This window comes from Cavia porcellus, unplaced genomic scaffold (genome assembly GCF_034190915.1).
Source record: "Cavia porcellus strain 051 isolate PalLab524CR breed Dunkin Hartley unplaced genomic scaffold, mCavPor4.1 scaffold_23, whole genome shotgun sequence".
In the NCBI taxonomy this organism is placed as follows: Eukaryota; Metazoa; Chordata; class Mammalia; order Rodentia; family Caviidae; genus Cavia; species Cavia porcellus.
Genome location: NW_026947506.1, coordinates 43,748,960 through 43,768,780, shown reverse-complemented (window position 1 = coordinate 43,768,780; position 19,821 = coordinate 43,748,960). Strand labels below are relative to the sequence as shown.

General features: G+C 36.3%; 1 long non-coding RNA gene across 1 annotated transcript in view; it reads right to left on the bottom strand.

Moving 5' to 3' along the window:
- The window catches only part of LOC134472529 (uncharacterized), a 164,661-nt gene that overhangs the window by 21,717 nt on the left and 123,123 nt on the right, over window positions 1-19,821 (bottom strand). The window lies entirely within an intron of this gene.

Genomic DNA, 19,821 nt, shown 5'->3' with positions numbered 1-19,821 from the left:
ACAAGAACACCTGCCTGGGGTGCCCAGGCAGTCCTGGGCCTCCTAGCACTGCCACCATTGGGCCAACCCCTCATTGGGAACAGCTGGGACACCCTGGAAAACAATCCACCTCATACTGCCACCAAGGAAGACCAGGGACACCCCAACACTCCTGTCTTGCTTGGGACTGCTGCTACTGGGCCCACTCCTCCACAGAACACCTGGGACACCAGTGGCATGACTGATCACATAGGACAGCCATGGTGGGCTCTTCTTTGGGGAATCCACCCACGACCTGGACCTAGCTAGTACTTCATATGGTCTTTTGATTCAACCCCTTCTTCTAGAACTTGGACTACAGTGAATTACCGTGCTGGCTGGATGGGAGCCTAGGGAACCCCTCACCCAAACAGAAGACCTCAGCAGGCTCTAGTCAGTGTGGTAAGTTTGCCCCTAAAACACAGGTCTGCCGTGGGTAAATAGGAGCAGAAGTGAAACTCCTTCCAATTGGTAAGACCTTGATGAACCTGGCAAGAGAGTGGGTAATCCCCTCTTCCACACAGAGAACATCAGACAGGTTGAGGAGTGTGCCACTAAGGCCTCCCCATCTTAGAGAAAATTAAAAGAGCTCATGAGACCCCGCTGACACATTAGGGCCTCAGCTGACACAAACACTATGGACAAGGAGAGCTGGTGACCTGCAACAACCTGAAGACATAGCAACAGCAGAAACTAACAGTTAACCTACATCTGCACTTTTAGGTTGGTTAGTCCAGAAAGAATATAGGACTCACCCAACAGGCCCTGTAGGAGGAATTCAGGTGACTGGCTCTCCTCTTCACCGTGATACCCAGAAACTGGTCAAACATCAACCACACAGTAGGACCCTCAAATTACCACTACCGATACTTCAGATTGTTGGGATTCAAAGACCAAATATTTACCCAAAATGTGAAAATGACAAAATGAAGAGGAAAAATGCTATCTCAAACATCTAGTCCATCAGGGCAAGTACAAGTGACAATGAAATACAGGACTTTAAAACTCACACACCGGGAATCTCTGAAAAGAGAGCAAATGAAGTAAAGAAAAAAAGAATCCATGAGGCTATAGAAAAAATAAAATTAGAAATAATGTCTTATCTAAACACAAAAATAACAACCTTGGTAAATAAGTTGCTCATCATAGCTGGAGAAAAAATAGATTAAAAAATACAGGAGCATGGGAAATTGATCAAAACGTTGAAGGAACAATGCAAAAAGCAAAATCCATACAACAAATTCAAAGAGTCATCCAAGTAATAAAAAATTCCATTGAAAGTTAACAAAACCGTTTAAATGAAGATGAGGATACAATTTCAGACCCTGAAGACAGGATCACAGATAGTGATCACGAAAGGTTAGAATTTATAAAAACAAAAAGCGGCATGAAATGACAATCCAGCAGCTTCAACATGATGCCAACAGAAACAACATAAGCTAATAGGCATCAGTGAAGATGCAGGAGTCAATGCAAATGACATAACTAAAATATTCACAGAAGTAATGGCAGGAAATTTCCCACACAAAGGGAAAAAATTTGATATACAGAAACGTGAGGTATACACAATGACAACAGTCACAAGCAACACAATTTACCCCAGACATGCAATAATTAACATCCAAGACACACAGCATAAAAACTGAATACTGAAGCTGTTAGAGAAAAGACACAACTCATCTATCAAGGGAAGCCTATTAGAATCACAGCAGACTTTTCGGCACAAAACTCCAATTTAGGAACACCTTGGAGTGAAGTATTTCAAGCACTAAAAGAAAACAACTTTCAACCCAGACTGATGTTCCTAGAAAAACTGTCCTTCAAACCTAGTGCACAAACAAGATACTTCCATGACAAAAAACAACTGACTAAATTCATGTCCACAAAACCAAACCTAGAAAGAGTACTGAAAGACATACTAGATAGAGATAAAAATGACCAAAATCTACAAACAACAACAAGAATCCACCAGACTGGACGAGAAATTAAACAAGGAAGAAAAGCAGGAGACCAACAATAGGAACACAACACGGCAAAGTCAAGCCAGCACGTATTGGTGATATCCATAAATATAAATGGGCTCAATTCACCAGTCAAAAGAAACATAATGACAGAATGGATCAAGAAACAGGATCCCACAATATGCTGTACACGAGAAACACATCTGACTCAAAAAGAAACTCATAGGTTAAACATCAAAGGGTGGAAAACAGTATTCCATGAAACAGGAAGCCAGAAAAAGACAAGGGTAGCTATTGTGTTTGCAGACAAAGTGAATTTCAAGTCAAAAATGGTTAAAAGACATAAAGAAGCCACCACATACTTTTTTTTATTTTATTTAAAGTAAGACTAAACTAAACAGCAAATGAGTAGAAATAATACATACATTTAAAGAAAAAATAAACAGTAGGAAATCACTAGTTGATTTTTACATACTATCCTCTGACAAATAGTTGTTCAAGATACAAAAGTGGAACATATAAAGTGGGAATTCACACAGCGACACTGCAAACACTTCTGTTCAACAATCCAACAAAAACTTAGTAATATGCCACACACATAATTGTAAGTGGAAAACAACAAGACTAAAACTAAAAAATGTAAAAATACACACCAAATAGAGGAGGACCCAACTAGATAAGACAAACACTAACGGACATGAAAAACCAAATGCACAAGAACACAATTGTAAAAGGAGATCTTAACAACCCACTGTCACAAAGAGATAGCCCAACTAGACAAAAAGTCACCAAAGAAACAACTGAACTGAATCATACCAGTGAGCAAATGGACTTAGTGGATGTTACAGAGTCTTCCACTCAACCACATCAAGAGTATACATTCTTCTCAGCTGCACATGGGAAATTCTCCAAAACAGACCAAATATTAACCCATAAAGCATTCCTAACTAAATGCAAAGTAAGTGAAATTAACTCATGCATAATATCTGATCATACTGCACTAAAATAGGAAATTGATGGCAAAAAAACCCCTGCAACACCTGCATAAATACATGGAAATTAAATGATAAAATTCTGAATAACCAGTGGCTTACAGATGAAATTAAAGAAGAAATAAAACAACACCTACAATACAATGAAAATGCAGACACAACATACTGTAACCTATGGGACACAATGAAAGCAGCCCTAAGAGGGAAATATACAGCAATAAATAGTCATATAAAGAAAATGGAACAAACACAAATAAATAACCTCATGCTACATCTCAGCTTCTAGAAACACAAGAGTAAGACAAACACAATGTTCACAGAACAGAGGACCTTGTAAAAATTAGAGCAGAAATTCATGCAATTGAAACTAAAAATTACAGAGATTTAATGAATCAAAGAGCTGGTTTTTTGAGAGAAGAAACAAAAATGATGAACCCTTGGCCAACTTTATCAATAAAAAGAAAGAAACATCTCAAATCCACACAATAAGGACTGAAAAGAAGGAAGTCATTACACATCCCATGGAAATTCAAAAGATCACAAACACCTATTGGGAAAATCTTTACTCACATAGGGTAGAAAACAAAAAGAAATGAACAGATTTCTAGGAACATATGAACTAACAAAGCTCAATAAAGAAGATGTACCAATTTTGAACAACCCAATATCGGCTACTGAAATCAAACATGTGATTAAAAACTTACAAAGAAAAGCTCAACAAAGAAAAGGCTCTGATGGATTCACAGCTGAATTCTTTAACAAATTTAGAGAAGATTTAAGGACAATACATGTAATACACCACATCAACAGAGCCAAAAATAAAAATCATGTGATCATCTCAATAGATCCAGAAACAACTTTTAATAAAGTCCAACACCTTTTCATGATTAAAAAAAAAACCTACAGAAATTTGGAATACACAGTATGTACCTCAATCTCATAAAGGCTATCTATGACAAACCAACAGCCAATATTAGACTAAATGAACAAAACCTGAAAGCCATCGCTCAAAAATCAGGAACAAGACAAGGAAGTCCACTACCACCACTCCTACTCAATATAGTTCTTGAAATATTAGCCAGAGTAATAAGACAAGAGGAAGAAACAAAACGAATAAAAATAGGAAATAAAGAAGTAAAGTTATCATTATTTCAGATGGCATGATACTCTACATAGAAGACCCCAAACACTCGATTAAAGGACTGCTAGAGGTAATAAAATAATTCAATGGAACAGGGAGATACAAAGTCAGCACTCCAAAATCAATAGCATTCCTGTGCACAAACAAAAAACTCCATGAGAGAGAAATTATGGAAATATACCCTTTCACAATAGCATCTAAAAAATGAAATACCTAGGAATCAACCTAATGAAGAATGTAAAAGACATACATGCTGAAAATTATGCTATGCTAAAAAAGGAGATTGAAGAAGGTATTAGGAAATGGAAGGACATATTTCTTTGGTTAGGAAGAATCAACATTGTGAAAAATGGCCATGCTCCCAAAACTGTTATACACATTTAAGGCAATCCCAATCAAAATAGCATTAACATATCTTACAGATCTAGAGAAAATATTCCTAAAATTCATCTGGAAACAGAAGAAACCTAGAATAGCAAAGGCAATTCTGGGCAACAAAGATTAGACAGGAGGCACCTCAATTCCTGACTTGAAGCTGTACAACAAAGCCACAGTGAAAAATCAGCATGGTACTGACAAAGAAATAGACCTGAGGATCAATGGAACATATTAGAAAATACAAACACAACTACTAAAACACTCAGCCATCTTATAATTGATAAAGGGGCTAAACAAATTCACTGGGAAAAAAAGATAGCCTTTCTAATACATGGTGTATAAAAACTGGCTTCCCACATGACAAAGACTAAAAATAGACCCATGCCAATCACCATACACTAAAGTGAAAATGGATCAAGGATCTAAATATTAAAACAGAAACACTAAATCTACTGGAGGACTAGGTGGGTATAAATCTTGAAGACATAGGGGTTGGGAGAGAATCATGAATAAAATGCAAACCACACATGCAGTACTTCAAAGAAGCAAGAACTGGCATCTCATATTACTAAAAAGTATTTGCATTTTAAAAGGAATCACCAACAAGGTGAAAAGAAAACCCACAGAATGGCAAAGAACTTTAGCCAACAATTCCTCAAAGGACTTATATCCAGAACATACAAAAAACTGAAAACCTCGAGCCCCAAACTCAAAGACCCTCTCCATAAATGGGCATCAGAGATGAACACACAGTTCTCAGGTAAAGATATACAAAAGGCACATAAATATATGAAGAAATGTTCCACATCACTGGTCATTCGAGAAATGCAAATTAAAACAGCCTTGAGATTTCATCTCACCCTGTAAAGAATGGCTGCCATCAAGAAAACAACTGGTAACAAATGTTGGCGAGGATGCAGGGAAAAAGGAACATTTCTCCACTCTTGGTGGGAGTGAAGTCTGGTGCAACCACTGGGGAAATCAGTATGCAGGTTCCTCAAATTCTAGCAGTGGAAGTTCCATTCAATCCAGCTATTCCCCTGCTGGGCATTTTCCCAGAAAAATTACAAAGGTCATGTCACAGTGATATATGTACACCCATGGTCCTAGCAGCACAATTTGTAACAGCTAAATCGTGGAAATATCCAGGATGCCCATAACCCACTGAGTGGATGAAAAAGATGTGATATTTTTATATAATGGACTATTACTCAACTATAAAAATGTATGATTTTTTAATAGAGAAAAGAGATTCAATTCTAACATCCAAATATAAGATTGAAAGATTAACCAGTTTTGGTTCCTCTTCAGTGTGAACCCATCTGAGTTTCTTCAGATAGACCCTGAAGTGACAAAGAAATAAAAAAGTGATTTCATCAGTTGTCCATATTTGTTCATCATAACAAAAACCAAAATGATGCTGACAGAAAGCAAAAACGATTTTGAAAGGCTGGGTGCACTGGCTCATTCCCCAGTACTGGGGAAACCTAGACAGCAGGATCACTTCGAGTTTGAGGCCAGCCTACTTACATGGTGAAACTCTGTCTCAAAAAGTAAAAAAAAAAAAAAATAGTAATTTAAAAAAAAACTGAAGCTATGGGCAAAGATTACAATTTATGACTGCATAAAAGAAAGAAAGGCGCTGGAGGTGATTCACACAAAAGATAATTTTAAAACTATAGAATACACAGTAGATTATGAAACACTTTGCTAAATTGGAAATTGAAAGAGAGAAGCCAAAGATATGCATGGAAGGAGACGAAACAGAGAGAAGAGATTCAAGCTGAAGAAAAAGCCAAACAGGAAAGAGAGTGGGCAGAAAAATTTGGAGAAAGGTCCAAATGATTGGCTGAAAAATCTTACTGAGACCACAAAAATTGAAATGCAGTGGTATGAGATCACCTAGGTGAAATCACAGAACCTTCCACCACCAAGGTCTCTTTCTTGCTTAGAAGGACTCATTTTTTTTACCTCACATCCCCACCCAAACACGGAAGTATCTTTCCACAGCCCTTAACTTGATGTTTTGTACTTCACTGAATTGTGATGTTGAGAAACTTCATGTATGGCTTGTGGAAATAATACAGTTAAGCACATTGCTTACAAAGGTAGAACAAAATGCTAAATGTAGCACCTTAGTTAAATTTCTTTAGCCATTTAAATGGTGTGATATTATTTACATAGCAAAAATAATTTTCACAAATTACTGCCTTACTTAGGTTCCAGTAAGTTCTGTTCAGAATAAATGTTGATCTGTCAGATTCATTCTAAACTGACAGATTGAGTCTTAGACAATATTTCATGAGAAATTTGCAAATCAAATGGTCCTAAGTCAGGACATACTGAATATGCTTCCTGTAAATTTGAAAAAAAAATAATTAAAATTTAAAAAGTATGATTTTGAGGCCTTCACAGGTAAATGGAGACAACTTGAGACTATCCTCATAAGTGAAATAAATAAGAATCATATTTATAAATATCACATTGAGTCTCTAGTGTAAAAAGAAATAGGAACTGTAGGGTAATAAAACCCAAAATGTGTAATTGCTATTGTAAAAAAGAAAGGAAAAGAAGGTGCTCTAAAGCATATAACTGCATGTATGTTTAAGTGTGTAGGGTTGATAGCCTTATTACTAAGTTTTTGTTGAATTGTTGAGCAGAACTGTTTTCAGTCTCACTGTTTGAATGGCCACTTTGTATGCCTTAATTTTGTAACTTGAATAACTATTTCTAAGAGGAAAATATGTAATTTATTAACTAGTGACTTCTTACTGACTTTTTTGAAATTCTGTATTATTACTACACTTTTTTCTGGCTTGCTTTTTGTCTCTTTAAATAAAATTTAAAAGAAGAAAATGTGGTATCTGTGCACAATGGATTCTTTCCATAAAGAAAGATAAACTCAAGTCATTTGCAAGAAAATCAAGACAGCTGGAGACAGTAATGTTAGGTAAAGTGAATCAGACACACAAGCTTAAGTATCTTTTGTCTGTCTTATATCAGAAATTCAACATATGAATACAGTCAAAAAGAAAGGCAAAGGCTAAAACGGAAAGAAAAACTTGTCCAATGCAGCATGGGCAAAATATTAAAAAGTGTAATTTCATTTATTATGACTGCCATGTATTTTATATGTTTGTGGCCTATTTACCTTTAATTTGTATGATAACTAACTTTATAAGGACTTACGGGAAAATGAATCTGAGGCTAGCAAATATGGGAGTCAATGGGGGAAAAAAAGAATTGAGATGTATTATGTATATGTACCAATTACCCACAATCCTCAGATTACCAGCAGGTGGCGACAGAAGTATGCTGTTAAGTCCCCTGGTTTTCTCTGCCTGCCTAAGAACTCTGACAGCATGCTGTCTACAGCAGAGAGTTTCAGAAAAGGCTACCTCCTACACTTGTGCAGGAAATCAGCTTACTGAACAATTCACAGTATAAACATAAACAAATGTTAATTTTCCTTTGGTTTCCCTCTTTAAATATGCCAGTGATCTGCCCAACTGGAAACCCACCCAGTCCCCAGCATGACGTGTTTCACTGATTCCACTTCTTTCGTATGTGTGATGCCTCACTTCTTCTAAGGCTTGTTTACTTCAACATTTATGTCACTACTTAGGAAAGCAGGAGCTGAATAGAAGATTTGCTTTACTTTTACTAGAAGAATCATGCTGGCTTGTTCTCCCAATACTCTTGCTTTCACAAGCTTTTCTGTAGTTTTAAAATGTCCTTTTCTTCTCGGAACAGCACTTCTATTAAATAACATAACTTCTATCAAATAACAGCACTTCCATTAAGATTCTTTTCTTTTCACACACATTTGCAAGAATATTAGTTGTTGGACAGAAGATACAATGTTAGGACTACTGACATGCTGCATTGTTTGGAGTCCAATGTCTGGCACTAAGAATGTAATCAAGAAACTCAGGTTATTAGTTAATTGAATGAGTCCTATCCTGAATAACAAAGTAGTTTATATGTGGCATTGTACACAGTCTGTAAGTTCTTGAGTAAGCATATATATAAGACCCAGTGTGAAATACAATGGTTAAGACTAGTGAGATGGGAGTTGATACATGCCAATTAGGTGAAATTCTTGTTTGACATAAGGAGAGCAGAATGAAGAGAATAACAGACTGAAAAGTAGTTAAGGGCACTTAACATTTCTTTTTCTAACCATTTTGAGCAATAAGAAATCAACGAACCTCTTCAAAAAGATCATCAAATGGCCAGAAAAAGGAAACAAGTCCTCCAAATTATCACATAGTATAAAAATATGTTTAAAATCTTTGGCCATTATTTTTATTCCTCCATTTCTATGAGAGATATATATTCTTTATCAGTAACAGCAATTTTTGAGTCATGACATTAATGATGACCTCACTGTTATTCATGTCTATAAATCTGATTACATCTTGGAGAGATTTATTTTCCAACATACTCTAGAGCACCCATCACGTTGAGTTCAAGCACATGCCAAAAACAAGATAGGAAACCAGCAGAAAAGTGTCAATAGTTCACAGTAAGGCAAAAAATATCTTGGATAAGTCTACATTGTAAAATTTGCAGAACTGTCAAGAGTGGTCTTAAGTTTAGAGGCTTACCATATTGTAAAGGGGATACTAAGAAGAACCAAAAATGGGATCTCACCTCATTAAAGAGCTTTTATAGAGCCAAAGAAATCACCAACAGAGTGAAAAGACAACTCACAGAGTGGGAAAAAATTACAGTCAAATGGCCCTCAGAAAAAAAGGCTTATATCTAGAACATATACAGAATTGAAGAAAATCAGATCCCCCATATTCAAAGACTCAACCCAAAAATGGGTATCTGTAAAAAAAATAGTAAGAACTATGGGAGTAATAAAACCCAAAATGTGTAGATTTTGTTGTAAAAAAGAGAGGAAAAAGAGTGCTCTAACGGATACAACGGCAAGTGTGTTTAGGTGTGTTAAATAGATGACCATATTAATTTTTTTATTGGATCATTGAACACAACTGTTTGCAGTCTCACTGTTTGAATGTCCATTTTGTATGCTTTGATCCTGTGAATTGAACAACTATCTCTAAGATGATAACGTGTAATGTATTAACTGGTGATTTCTTCCTTTTTTGTTTTTTGTAGTTCTGTATTACATGTACCCTTACACTGTTTTGTTTTGTTTTTTCTCTTTATCCTTTTAAATAAAAAAAAGTATCTGAGATGAGTACACAATTCTCAGATGAACAAATACAAACAGCAAACAAATACATGAAAAATATTCAGTGTTACTAGTCACTTAACACATGCAATTTAAAATAACACTGAGTTTCCGTCTCACCCCAAAAAGAATGGCTATCATCAAAATATCAACTGATAACAAATGCTGGTAGGGATGTGAGGAAAAAGGAACCCTTCTTTACCGCTGGTGGGAGTCTAGATTCGTGCAGTCACTGTGCAACTCAGTACAAATTCCTTTAAAATCTAGAATTAGAAATCCCATTTGATGCATAGATTCTTCTTCTGGGTATCTTTCCAGAATGAAAAGTGTCATAGCACAGTGAAATATCTGCACCCATATTTATCACAATACAATTTGTAATAGCTAAATTGTGGAAACAATCCAAATGCCCATAAAAAAGAATGGATAAAAAAAGATGTATTTTATATAATGCAGTACTATTCCACCATAAAGAACAATCTGGAGACTTTTATAGGTAAATGATGTAACGCGAGATCATACTCACACGTGAAATAAATTAGACCCACATTGAATGAGTAAAGAAGATCCAAAATGTACAATAGATATTGTGAATTGGGAAAATACTTTTCAAAGGAAAATGAAAACTGTGATGGGGGAAAAGGGAAAGAAGGAAGGAAAAAGGAAAAAGGAAAAATATATTTATACATAAGATAATTAAGAGAGTTTGTACAGCTAACTATATCAGTTGACTGAAAATACTGGTTTGTACTAATATGGTTTGCACAATTTGTCATGTCTATACCTTGTACTCTGAATGATTACTATGAAGATAACAATATATGAATGTAGTAATTTGAAATTGTATGCTGAAATTAAACAATGCAAAACAGACTCAAATCTCTCTGAACAAAGGATAATAGTATTGCTGTATTTCACATCATGATGCTAGGGAATCAGCACTGGCTACACAGTGTCTCTTTCCCTTCAAAGTTCATCATGCATTATATATTTGATTCTCATAAACTGTTTAGGACAAGTGCTATGCATCTATGAGTCTCTACATGTATAACTATGCTTTCTGTATCAGACAGAAAAACAAAACAAATTCATAGAGAAACACAAAACAAAAAAGACAAATAACAATAGCAAAGAGCCCAAAACATTGATGATATAGGCCTTCCAAACAAGGTGGTCGGAGCATAACTAGAGTTATTTTACATCATCATCTTCAAAGGTTCCCCAGATCACCACACAATAATATACACAATTGTTCCAATCCTGTGAATATTAACTTTTTTTCAAAAAACTTATAGAATTTGTAGCACAATCATCTGAGCTATCTTAAGTGTTTTTACATAATTTTAGATATTTTATCTTTTCCATTCCTCTATTTCCGTGAGATAGTATTTTTTCCCCGTTAAGCAGATTCTTATCCATTCACTGTATTTATTGAGTTTTTTGTATCTTATGTACTCTTACCATTTCTTACACTAGGGAGACTACATGGTATTTACACATGTGAGTTTGATGTATTTCACTTATGAGTACAGTCTTAAGTTGCATCCCCGGAATGGTCAACACATCTCCAGTTTCACACCCATTTTGCCTCACCAAGAAAACCCCAGCAAAACTTCTATATTTAGCCATGTATTGCTATTCCATCTAGTTTATGATCCTCTACCTCCTAGTAGTTTGTTTTCTTTGTGGTTGGATTCTAGGCTACCTTCTCAGAATACTTCCAAGGCCCATAAAAAGTTGCTTTCATACTTTCCTATGGAACGATGATCCTGATTTTCTCTACCCTCAATGGCTTGTTAATCTGATAATCAGGGTTCTCATACCACTCACCATAACACTGTCGCAGCCGCATCCACCTCTGACTTACAGCTTTTATCTTACAAACCAAGGAGGATTAGCCAGTCACCATCATACCACTGCTGGCCAAAATCACTGGATCTTAAGTGTGCTTACAACTGATGTTGATTTGGTGCTCTCTATATTGTATCATAGACATTAATGGCAAGGCTCAGCATTCAGTCAGAAGTTCATCATTCTATTTACAGCCAGAAAATCTCAATTATCAACCTTGCTATGATATGACATTCTTTCATCCTCCCCTTTGGGACTATGCGTCAATACGATTACGTACAGGGGCCAGGTTTGGACAAACCAAGATAACTACATTTATGTGAACACGTTCCATAATGTGGTCCATAACTTGAAGGATTTTTTCACCCTGAATTTCACCATTCCTTCCAAAGAGTCAAACATGGGTTTCCAGACCCGTGCAAACCCTCCACAAGACTTTACTTCCTAATACTCGATTTCTCTCTCTCTCGATCTGCTACTTTACTCCTCCCTTTCCTGTCATACTCTCCTTATCCCAGCTCCTTAATCACACCTTCCAGTTCCTAAGACCCACTGCTCAGACACTCAGCACTACAAAATTTCCAATTGCTAGTTCTGTCTGCCTTCCAGCAAGATCTATACATGGTCAATCCTGTCACCCTAAACACCTCCGCACTCCAAACTAACCCCAAAGCCAATACTGTGGGGTCTTTGAGTCTAGATCCAGGACAACTATGGCCAAAAATCCTTTCTTATATTTATCACCTTAATCCCTCCAAGTCTGCCTGCCAGGTGGGAACCTTACCCCTTGCACGCATCTTGACACTATTTTAGATACTTCAGGGCCCATGTGCCCTCTCTATGGACAGTTTATTGACTGTGGGAAGGGAGCAATCACCTGTCTCCCATCAACATGGCACAGCCCCTGTACTCAGGCAGTTGTAGCACTACAAGTCACACTTCACACTAGAGCTCAAATTATGAGGAGTTTACAAACTCCATCTTCATTCACACACTATCAAATTTTTCCCATGGCAACACCAGTTACTCCAGTTCTAACATAGAATGGTCTTTTCTTGGCTGCTGGTTTGGGCACCAGAAGTATTGGAATGGCAACTCACTTTTATACTCAATTGTCTTTTGAACTAATATCATGCATTTACAGTGTCTCAAAGTCTGCTAGTCTCCAAGATCAAATGAAGTCACTAGCCACTGCAGTCCTCCAAAACCACCAAGTCCTTCATGTCCTGACAGCTGAAAAAGGTGGCACTTGTGCCACACTAGGGGAAAAATGCTGCTACTTCATAAATGAGTCACAATACTTCAAGACCTTGTTGCCAGTATACAAGAAGGAGTTGATGGCTCCTCTTCCTGGTATTCGTGGGGGCCCATGTTACATTCTTGTGCCCCCATCATCCTCCACATTTTAGGTCCCTTCATCAGCTTTCCTTTCTTGTTACTAGCAGTACCCTGTGTCTTTAAGCTTTTTGAAAGATTTCTTCAATCCAGAATATGGGTCCTCACCACCAGAGATAATCTCATCCTGGATGACAGCCAGACTCTACATGGTCATCAAACATAATCCTGAAAACAATGCCAGTCCCTACCACAACTACCACAACGTCCCTGATCAGCAGCAACAGTCTAAGAACGTCAATACCTTCTATCAACCAAAAGACAGAATGATGGGTTCCATGCATGAAATTCTGTCATGCCCAGCGTAGTACCTTTCCAACATGGTGCTGGACCCTAAAACAGTGTGTACCTCCACTACTGAGTTGTGTTCTTCCATGCCCCAATTGAACTTTCTGCTTTTCAAGTGCATGCCAGTATCTCCCAATCAGCTTAGAATATGTCATTCTGCCTGCACCCTTCTAACTCCACCTTCCGTCAAACCAAATAAAAACCTGATGGCTTCTTTGTCTGCATCAGAGGAATCTTGCAATTCTCTTCAGCCCTCCTGTGCCTGCAATAAAGGACTTTTTCTTTTCCTGCCCTTGTTTTTCCACTGAAAAACGAAGAGTGATACAGAAGTAAATAAAGAAGAAATACCTAAATGGTCTCAAACTGTCAGAAAGCTTCCTTGTTGAAATCCAAAATACTTTCAAATTGCAAAAGAAAATACACAGGCATATGACAGTTAAAATGCTAAAATTCAAACACAAATGCTTAAAGCTATGCAGGGAGAAACAACATGTTACATATAAGGAATCATGATATGAACTTCAGAAAGCAATAAGAGGTTAACTATAGAGAGAAACCAACATTGAGGCTGTATCTTTCATGTGAAGGGAGAACATATCAATGACAAAATAAGATTTTCTATTAACCAGAGTGCTCTTTCAACAATGAAGTCAAAATCACAATGAGGCACTAATTACATACAAGAAGTGAACAATAAAACTTCAAATGACAACTACTGCTGAGGATCTGAAAAACTTGGAACTGAAATCACAAAATTTTCCCTGAACTGACTTTCCAAGCAGATTAGCTATGATAAAGTTACATATGCATCAATAATGTGACTAGAACACTCTAGAGGTAGGTGTTTCCTGGAAAATAGTGAATATTAATTTTTAAAGAGGGATGGAGAGACAAGGGATAAAGAAGGGAACTGAAATATATTGTTTATGTGCACGTTTCCTATAGTTAACATAATCATATACTGCAACATACACTAACAAAGGCAAAATATTATTCAATGCAACCTGGTGAGGAAAATATACAGTCACTTATTTCATAACTAACCATGTGAGAAACCAACCAGAAGGCCTACAAACAGGTGAGAGAATATACTACAGTGCATGAAACCCCCAAAATACAACTTGTTAATTAAAAAAAAAACATGCTAGGGATTCACACTGCAGTATAGATGAGCCTTCAATACATTTTAGTTATGTAGAGGAAATCAGATCCCAAAACATATGATATTATGTGATTCTACTTAGAGTGTCCAGCAAGTGAAAATTTGTGCACTTACAAATATCACTCGTTGTCTCAGGATGGGGCAGAGAAGAAATACAAACCTGGAACACAAGACAATATTTTGGAGATGAAAGAGTTCTTTATGGGAATGTGAAGGTGAATATGTGGCTATACAGTTGCCAAAACACAGAAGATAATATTGACAGAAACAAACAAAAAGGTGACAACACAAATGATATCAAGAGGCCAATTACAGAAGTAATAGCTGAAAATTCCCCAAACATGAGAATGCAAACTGACATACAGATCAGTGAAGCATAGAGACTCCAAATAGCCATAACCAAAATAAAACACCCACACGTATAACAGTCAGCATCCAGAAACCCAACGTAAGAACAGAATATTAAAACCTTATAGAGGGAAGAGGCAGATTACCTATAAAGGAAAACCCATCAGAATCACAGCAGACTTCTCAGCACAAACAAGGAAGTCAAGAAGAGCATGGAGTGAAGTATTTCAGATCCTAAAGGAAAATGACTTCCAACCCAGACTGATGCGCCCTAAAACACTTGCCCTCAAAATGGATGAAGAGATAAGATACTTCCATGACAAAGAACATCTGAAGAGCTTCATGACCACCAAAACAAACCTGCAAAAATACTGAAAGGCACTATAGATAGACATATGAAAAAACCACTAAGCAAGGCAAACAATTAAACACTGGGGAAAGGTTTAGAATCAACAGCAGAAAGCTAACATGTCAAAACTAAACCAACATATAACAGCTATAACCATTAATGTAAATGGCATAAAGGCACCAATTAAAAGAAACAGGCTGGCACACTAGATCAAGAAACAACATCCAACCATATGCTGTATGTAAGAACCCCATCTAAGCCAAAAGGAAAATTATAGACTGACACTCAAGGATGGAAAACAATACTCCATGCAACAGGAACCCCCAAGAAAGCAGGGATAGCTATTCTGTTTGCAGATAATGTGAACTTCAACACAAAAATGATCCAAAGAGATAAAGAAGGTCACTATCTACTACTTGGGGGAAATTTCAAAAAGACATAATAGTCTTAAATATATATTAAACAAACGTGGGTGCACTCACAAATAAAAAGAAATATTAACAGAAATAAGAACCAATAACAAAATTATAACAGAAGACCTTCACATGCCATTGATATGATCAACTAGACAGAAAATCACCAAAGAAATAACAGAACTAGATCACACCTGTGAATATATGTACTTGGTGAACTTATACAGTGTCCGACCCAACAACACCAGAATATACATTCCCTTCACAAAACGTGGAGCATTCTCTAAAATAGACCATATGCTACCCACATAACATGGTTGAGTAATGCAAAAGACTTGAAATTCTTACATGCATTTTACTGGATCATGGCACCATGAAATTAGAAATTAGAAAATCACAAAAGAAACTGCAAAAACCACACAAACACATGGAAATTGAATCATACATTCCTGAGCACTCAGTGGATCACAGAGGAAATTTAAAAAGACATTAAACAATACCTACAAGCAAACAAAAATACAAATTCATCTCACTGGAACCTGTGGGATGTAATGAAAGCAGTCCTCAGAGGAAAATTTATTATGATGAATTCCCACATCAGGAAAACAGAATGAACACAAATAAAAAACCTGATCCTACACCTCAAACATCTTGAAAAACAAAAACAAGTCAAGCCAAAAGTTAAAGAAGGGAGGAAATTATAAATATCACAGTAGAAACCAATGCAATAGAGAGTAAGAAAATGATACAAAGAAGCAATGAAATAAAGAGTTGGTTCATTGAAAGAATAAATAAAATTGGTAAGCCCCTGGCCAACCTTATTAAAACAAGGAAAGAAAAAAACTCAAATTTATACAATAAGGAATGAAAAGGATGAAATCACCACAGACCCTGTGGAAATACAGAAGATCACCGATACCTATTTTGAACTCTCTCTCTCTACTCTCATAGGCTTGACGACACAGGAGAAATGGACAGATTTTAGGAAACATATGAATTACCAAAGTGGAACAAGGAGTTGTAAAACTTCTGAAACAGCCACCAAAATAACTTAGTGAAATTGAAAATGTAATTAAAACCTTACCAACAAAGAGAAGCCCATGTCAAGATTGATTCACTTCAGAATTTTACAAGACATTCAAAGAAGAATTAATGCCAACACTCCACAAACTTCAATGAAATTGAAGGGAAGCAATTCTTCCTAATTCATTCCTGGAAGAAAGTATTACACTAACACCAAAATCAGAGAAAGACCAAACAAAAGAGAGAACCACAGGCCAATCTCCCTAATGAACACAGATGCAAAAATTCTCAGTCAATTACTGGCAAACAGAATGCAGCAAACCATCAAGAATAGTTTACACCACGACAAAGTGGGATTCATCCCAGGAATGCAGGGATGGTTCAACATACACAAATCAATAAATGTAATCCTCCATATCAATAGAATCAAAAATAAAAATGATATGATCATTTCTATAGCTGGAGAAACTTTTGATAAGATCCAACACTCAGTCATGATAACAATATTACAGAAAATTGGAATACATGGTCTTTACCTCAATATGATAAAAGCCATCTATGACAAACTAACATCCAGCAACATATTAAAAGGCCAAAAATTGAAAGCCTTTACTCTAAAATCAGGAGCAAGACAAGGATTCTCACCTCTCCTATTCAAAATAATGCTAAAAATACTAGCCAGAGGAATTAGAAAAGAGAGAGAAATAAAATGAGTAAGGATTAGAAAAGAAGAGGTTAAAAATCATTATTTGCAGATGACATGGTATTCTATATAGAAGGCCCCCAAAATTCCATTGAAAGACTCCAAGGTATAATAAACAAATTTAGTAACATAGCTGGATACAATGCCAACAATCAAAAATCAATAGCATTAACATACACAGACACCAAACTCACTGAGATAGAAATAAGAGAAGCCACAAATTGGGGAAAAATCTTAGTGAAGTTTCCTTCAGACAAATGACATCTGTCTTGAAAATATAAAGAATTTTATAAAAATCAGACTCCCGAAATTCAAAGGCCTAATCCAAAAATGGGCATTCACATACACAATTCTCAGATGAAGAAATGGCAATAAATGACAAAAAGGTAACAAATGGCAAATAAATATATGAAAAAATGTTCTACATCTTTGCTCATTCGAGAAATATGCAAATTAAAAGCACACTGAGAATCCATCTCACTGTAGAAAGAATGGCCAGGATCAAGAAAACTACCAACAACAAATGTTATAGAGGCTGGGGCGGGGGGAAAGGAAATCTCTGCACTGTTGGTGGGAGTTCAGACTGGCGCAGCCACTGTGGAGGTCAGTCTGGGGGTTCCTCAAAGATCTGGGATTGGAAATCCCATTTGACCCATCTATTCCACTTCTGGGCATATTCCCAGAAGAACTGAAAACAGCATACCACTGTGATGTATGTGCACTCTTGTTTATAGCGGCACAATTTCTAACCACCAGGTCTTGGAAACAACCTAAGTGCCCATCAACTGAGGAAAGGATAAAACAATGTGGTATTTTATACAATGGAGTACTACTCAGCCATAAAGAATGATCACATGGAGATTTTTATATGTAATTGGATGCAACTTGAGAACATACTCATAAGTGAAATGCATCGATCTCACATGTGTAAATACTGTATAGTCTCCCTAGTGTAAGAAATGGTAAGAGTACATAAGATAAAATACAGTGAAAGGATAAGAATCTGCATACAGGGAAAAAATAATGTCTAAGTGAGGAAAAACAAAAAGGAAGGAAAAATAAAAAGTATCTAAATTTATATAAATACACAGAGTACCTAAAATGATTGTACTACAAATTCTATAAGTTCTTGGGAAAAAGTTCGCATTCGTAGATTGGAACAATTGTGCATATTATTGTCTGGTGATCTGAGAAACTCTTGAAGATCACTGTGTAAAATAACAGACCTAGTTATGCTCCTACCACCTTGTTTGGAAGGCCTATATCATCAGTTATTTGCACTCTGCTATTGTTATTTATTTGTCTTTTTTGTTTCGGGTCTTTCTACAAATTTGTTTTGTTTGGTTTTGTTTTGTTTTTCTGTCTGATACAGAAAACATAGGTATACATGTAGACACTCATACATGCATAGAACTTCTCCTAAATAGTTTATGATTCTATAATGCATAATGGAATGAACAACTACTTTGAAGAAAAAGAGACACTATGTATCCAGTGCTGATTCCATAGCATCATGATGTGAAATCCAGCAGTACTATTATCCTTAACTCAGACTGACTTGAGCCTGTTTTGTACTTTTTAACTTCAACATACAAAAGGTATGCATAGCTGTTTTGAAGAGAACAAGACAAATTATGGAAGACATTGTTGACTTCCCTATTGTCTGGTTTTCAAGGCCAATGCCTTCCTCATTCTGTTCTGACCACTATTTTTTGTGCATCAATTAATTATATGTGAAAATATGGGCAACGATTCAGAAGAAGACAAGAGACCTTTTGGTAGACAGTGATAATATCCTGTTGTCTTGCTTTGAAATTAGTGTGACATACATTGTTTTCCTCTGATCTGCTTTCTTATGATTAGCTTACCCTGTTTAAAATAAAATTTTTTAAAAACTATGCTTTTTCTCCTGCACAGACTCACTCACAGTTGGAAATGTTTCATACTATAGTGCCTCATATAGAGAGGGAACTGTATGTTGATGAGGGGAACACGTCTAAAATCTATGTGAAAAAATTATTCGTCCTTAAAGCACAACCTAATACTCACTGACACTCCACATAACTTTGACTTCTACCCTACTTTCATACAGTATGGCTAATAAACTTATTGTGACCCATACTCCTGAGGGCCCAGATTACTCTAGCTCCACCCAGACAGTCATGTGAACATGACTGCAAAGGAATACTGCATCTCAGTTTTCTTCTAAAAAATTTATAAAATGTTAGATGTAATTGCAGTTTAGGCTTATGTGACTACCTTATTTAGAACAGCACCATGCACATAGCACTTGATAAATGTTAACTGCTACCCTTCTTATCAAACCAGGAACTTGGAGCCCCATTTTATGATTCTTCAATTTTGTAGGAGAAACTTGTGCCTTATGAGTTATAAAAGAAAAGAAAAGAAATACCAAGAACTGCTGATGTGAAAGGGACAAACAGAGGGAAGAAAAAAAGAGTTGGACAGAGATGAAGGGACAGTTCATTCCCTGTTTGAAGTATAGATGAGAGGAATCCTGAGTGTCATTCAAGATACACAGCAAGAAATATTTATTCAGAGTTATATCAAAGCTTCACGTTACAGGCAAAAA